Raw genomic sequence first — 6,081 nt, forward strand, 5'->3', positions numbered from 1 at the left:
GTGTTTGTAGATTTAAACTGACAGAGTGTGTCTGCTTCCCGGACAATGTTAGGAAGACTGTTCCAGAGTTTAGGTGCTAAATAGGAAAGCAGTCTCTGGCGGTAGAATAATTATCTGCTTTCCATTCATCATAAACCTTTTAGGACCCTGCCAAGTATGCACAATGGAGAACGAATATTTGTAGCTCTTTAATTTTTTCTGAGTTCACCACGAGAGAGAATGTGAATCCCTAATCCTTCCTTATGTCCTACCTCATGATTTATCAATGCCTTTATTTTAGTTCAACTTTCGCTTCTGTAACTCATTTGTTCCTGTGTAGTTATTCATTAATGAAGGAACCATATTCTAAAGTGTTACCAAAATGAACTTCTCATAAATTTTGCAACATTAACACATTATTTTCCTGTTCATTACTGTGAAGATGCTTTGAAACAATCTGTATTGTATAAAGTGCTATTTAAAAGTGACTTGACTTGACTTAATCTTACTTTAAATCATATAATTTACCCCACCTTAAAATATACCATACAAAGTAATCAGAGAAGATGATCAGCTTGTGAGCATGACACACAAGTTAACACGGGCACATTGTCTTGATCATGCAAACCATTTTACAACAAATAAACTGATTTGAATATCAAGTTCCTTTTGTTTATTATAGCTGTCAAATAGCTAAACTTATAATAAGCATCATTGTCAGCTGCTATATGTTAGCAATGGATGAGTTCAAAACCTGTTACATTGGTGAACTTTATAGGCCACTTTTTGGTTGATTTTGTGTACTTTTGTACTAGTGTACTAATACATTATTAAAATCAAATGTTGTATTTTTGAACATTAGTCTTTTTCCCATCTTAAAAATATATCTAAATGAAGTTATATGCTTTGATTGACAAATGCAGAACAATTAGTTCATGCGTTCATGATATCAAGGCTAGATTATTGTAATTAATATTATGAGTGGTTGCACTGCACGCTTAATAAACAAACTACAGCTGATCCAAAACGCAGCAGCTCGAGTTCTTACCAGGAAGTATGACCATATTAGTCCGGTTCTGTCAACACTGCATTGGCTCCCTATCAAACATCGTATAAATTAAAAAATATTGCTGATCACTTACAAAGCACTAAATGGTTTAGCTCCGCAGTACTTGAGCGAGCTCTTAACGCATTATAGTCCTTCACGTCTATTGCGATCTCAAAATTCCGGCCAGTTGATAATACCCAGAATATCAAAATCGACTGCTGGCGGTAGATCCTTTCGTATTTAGCACCAAAACTCTGGAACATTCTTCCTAAAATTGTCCGGGAAGCAGACACACTCTGTCAGTTCAAATCTAGAATAAAAACACATCTCTTTGACCTAGCATACACATAACACATACAAATTCAATGTTAGGCTGCATAGATTAGGTCAGCCAGAATCGGGAACACTTCCCATAAATCCTGATGTACTTGTTACATCATTAGAAGAATGCCGTCTACGCTAATATTAGTCTCTCTGTTTATCCCGAGGTTTACCGCAGTCCGCCGGATCCAGGCCGTATCCAGTTCTGATGAAGGACCTGCGCCTGGACATGAAGAAAACGCAGTCCTGAAGTGAACTAGTCTCTCCCCTGTGAAGGCCTCCTTCCCTTCCCTTTACTTCTGTACAGATAAAACGTTGTCGGGATAATTCCGGTTTGCGTGGCTATGCGGAGGCAATAAAAATTCTGTATTATAAATTTTAAGGCCAGACAAGTAGTTTGTTGAGGGTTGGATTGTAAAGAAGGAGTACACGCCTGCGCACATATATATTCAAACGCACATACCTATAGACTAAACACGTAATATGCATGTGCACGCCATCAGCGTTCTCACAGGTTCGCGTTTTTAAAGTTTGCGTAGAGGTAACTTAAGGGTTTTCTGTTAAAACGGTGGCCCCTAAGTTAATAACTAATGATCGTTGCGAAGGAAGTGAATCAATCAAAACTAACTTAAGCTGGACAATAACTTTATTCTAGAGCTGCTGTAAAGCCAAAACAATCTCTGTTACTTTAATTTCCTATTATCACTGTAAAGCTGCTTTGAAACAATCTATATTATTAAAAGCGTTATATGAAGGTGACTTGACTTGACTTGACTTGTGGCCACACTAATAAGAAGTCTGCAATATCTAAAGAAAGCATTTCCATTAATCTATTCAAGAATTGCCAGAAAGAGATTCCAAACGTAAATCTTTGCTATCAGGACCACAGGTTTTTTAATGACCCTATGTAAATTTCAACATTTACTACAGTTTTTCTCAATTGTTTACACACAAATACTGGTACTTGAGACACAATGACCACAACATGTAACTCATTCACCAACCCCCTGAACCAATTCTGCTAAACTACAAGCACAATTCCTGCTTTACACTCAAATTGCAGTTCTAAAACACACTTTTTTCAAAACACTACACACAATTCTCTGCTTTTGGCACAATTTTCATACAGAAAATCTCTTGTTTTCACAAGGAACACACTGCCATTCAAATATACACACTGACTCATCACATGGGCAAACACCCGTCACACAGTTTTACAATTAGCAGTCAGAGCTTTAGCATAAAAGGGCAACAGGTGAGCTCTTCAATGGAGCAATGAATGCCAACATTGTATTTTTTTATTTTTTTTACTGTATACAGTCAATTCTTCTGTTGTTTTGTATGTAGACCACTGTATGTGCAGCTTTGTGTTGGTTGGGGATGTACACTGTGTACATTGTTTTTGTGGAAAAAAAATTAATATATTTGTTACCGTGTATTTGTGTGTTCTGAGTATAAAAACAATATTCTAAAATATTTTACAACACACTTATGTATGTACTGTCTTTAGTAAGTGTAACACTGAACCAAATAAAGGCCTAAGTCATTATGATGAATGGAAAAGAAGTGTTTTCCATTCATCATAGTGTTTTACATTGAGCATATCAGTGTTCAACTGGTTCTTATAAATGTCTATTCATGTGATGGTTTGTGTGTGTCATTTGAAAACAAAATACCATTTTGAGAAGAAATAACATTGTTTTGAATGTAAAGTTTCATTTTGCAGGAGAATTGAGGGGTTTTGCCCATTGTGTGTGTGTTTTTTGATTTGTGTGTAGAGTTCTGAGAATATGAGGCATGCTTTCAGAAAATGTGTGTAAACAATTGAGAAAAACTGTAATACATTATTAAAATCATATCTTGTATTTGTTAACATTGGTCAATGCACTGTGAACTAACATAAACAATGAACAACAGTAATTGTATTAACTAACATTAACAAACATTAATAAATACTGTAAAAAATGTATTGCTTATTGTAAGTTTATGTTCGTCAATACTAGATAATGTTACAGTTTTTCTCGATTGCTTAAACACATTTCTTGAAACTATGCCTCGTATTCTCAAAAAGAAAAAGAAAAAATCTCAAAAATTCCCTATTCAGGTCAAAATGAAGCTCTACACTCAAAACCATTCACTCTTGCTGAAAAACCAAACTTTGCCCTCAGACAGGACACACAAGCCCTCAAAATCACACACACTACAACATAGTCTAACACACTGGTGCAATAAATTCAAAACAACATTTCCAAAACTGGTAAGTTATGTTGCTTGTGGTTCCCCCCCTCACAAACCATTTCACATGATGAACACAAATGACACAACCAATGGATACATTGGCACATTTTTATTCATTCATGTACTACACAGTACAACACACACACACACACACACACATTTTCCTGTTTTACTCTTCTTCTTTTTTTACTCTCTCCTTTAAACATTTATTTTATATTTACTTACTGTAAGATGTGTGTGACCATCATATGACAGTAAAAGAGCACACACAAACCATATTCAAATATGGAATTGTATTGGAATGGTAAAGAATGTTGGTACATGACAGGAGGGCCTCCACTCAAGGAGACAATATGATGAACAAGTCTAAGAATGTTCCCCATATGGTTGAAATACCATCATTGGCCTAGAAAGATCATTCTGGGAGTCAAGACCATAAAGGAGAAAGGATGCCCTCCCTTCACCGTCACACTCAGACTGCAGCCACTCTGCTGTACGACTGCTGGCCTTTTCTTGCAGAAAATAAACCTCATCAAAGACTATTGGAAATGCTTGTCTCTTATTCAGTGATAGAATTTTGTTTGCCACCACACCTCCCTGAAGGTTCTCGAGGCGACAGTAAAGCGACTCAAATTTGGCCTTCCAGCCTCCCTCATAGTCATACCATTGACTAAGACATGGGCAACTAGAGTGGCTTGAATTTCATCTGAGACTGCTTGTATTCTTGCCCTTGCTTCTCCTCCTTCTTATCCCTCCTCCATCTCTTCCTTCATGTCTTTCTGGATCCATTGTTCCAAAACTCAGTAAACTGATTTGGCCCTTTTTATCTATCTATTGAAGGATCTGATTGATGTGTGTTAAATTTTGACTCTTAGTGTTTCCACTTGGGTAATTGTGTGCTAACTGAGCTGAAGCTGTGCTGACTTGAGTGAACAATATTGAATGCTAGTGCTTTCTAAATGACAACATGGTCTAGGCAATGAGAAATAAAGGGATTTGTGTGTAGAGTTTTGCAGTGAAAGTTCAACAAATATGACTCATGTGTTAAAACAGGGAATAGTGTTTATAGTTTAGGGAAATGGGTGTGCTTTTTGATAAATGGCATTATGGTTTTGAAATTTTAGTTCAAAAGCTTATAGTGTTTAAGCAATCGAGAAAAACTGTAACAAAAGAGACCTTATTGTAAAGTGTTACCCATTGTTATGTTGAATCACAACTCACAACTTGGATTGGTCATTCCAATCCAAATTCAACATCCAGTGGGCATAGTGGCCAATTTAATTCAAATTACAGTAATACATCAAAAGGGTGCCAAATCTTAAATAAACACTGCTGTAGGGTGTATATTCAGTGTTGATATGCCTAAAATGAAGGTAGGTCTCCTATTGGAATTAGACTGCTTTTAAATATGCCAGCTGCTTCTGACTCTCCAGGTTTGTGCAGTGTTCAGCGCACCAACTCCAGCTGTGGTATTGCAGAGCCAACACCAGATTAACACCAGTGTGTCCATCTGGATAGGCTCCTCCATAATGCTGAGTATGTCTTTGCTTTTTGTTTGTTTGTTTTATTTTTATGCAGTTCATGTAAATTTGGAAACAGCTTTTTCAACACGCTAATATTAGTCTCTCTGTTTATCCCGAGGTTTCCCGCAGTCCGCCGAATCCAGGCCGTATCCGGCATCAGATGAAGGACCTGCGCCTGGACGCGACGACAGCGCAGTCCTGAAGTGTCAACTAGTCTCTCCCCTGTGAAGGCCTCCTTCCCTTCCCTTTACCTCAGTACAGATAAAATGTTTTCGGATAATTCCGGTTCACGTGGCTACGTGGAAGCATTAAAAATTCTGTATGATACATTTTAAGGCCAGACAAGTAGTTTGTTGAAGATTGGTTTGTAAAGTATAGGAATACACGCCTGCGCACATATATATTCAAATGCGCATACCTATAGACTAAACACGTAATACGCATGTGCGCGCCATCAGCTTTCTCACAGGTTCGCGTTTTTAAAGTAACTTTGTTCTAAAGTAACTGCAATAACTTTATTCTAGAGCTGCTGTAAAGCCAAAACAATCTCTGTTACTTTAATTTCCTATTATCACTGCTTTGAAACAATCTATATTGTTAAAAGCGTTATATAAATGAAGGTGACTTGACTTGACTTGACTTGACTTTACTTGTGGCCACACTAATAAGAAGTCTGCAATATCTAAAGAAAGCATTTCCATTGATCTATTTAAGAATTGCCAGAAAGAGATTCCAAACTTCCATCTTTGCTATCAGGACCACAATTTTTTCACCTGAGATGTAGCTGTAGCAATGTGACCAGGCAGTCTCTGGAGCAGCAGGAAAAGATTTTGTCTGATTGTCCAAGGCCTTCACTTGAAATTATTCTGACCTGTGGTGTGTAAAGGTCACATTTACCATTGCTCAATTCAATCGTTCCAATGGGAATTTTAAATTTAGCTAATGTGACAGCATAAGGCAGCAGAAAGGTAG

Source organism: Rutilus rutilus, assembly GCF_951802725.1.
Source record: "Rutilus rutilus genome assembly, chromosome: 6".
In the NCBI taxonomy this organism is placed as follows: Eukaryota; Metazoa; Chordata; class Actinopteri; order Cypriniformes; family Leuciscidae; genus Rutilus; species Rutilus rutilus.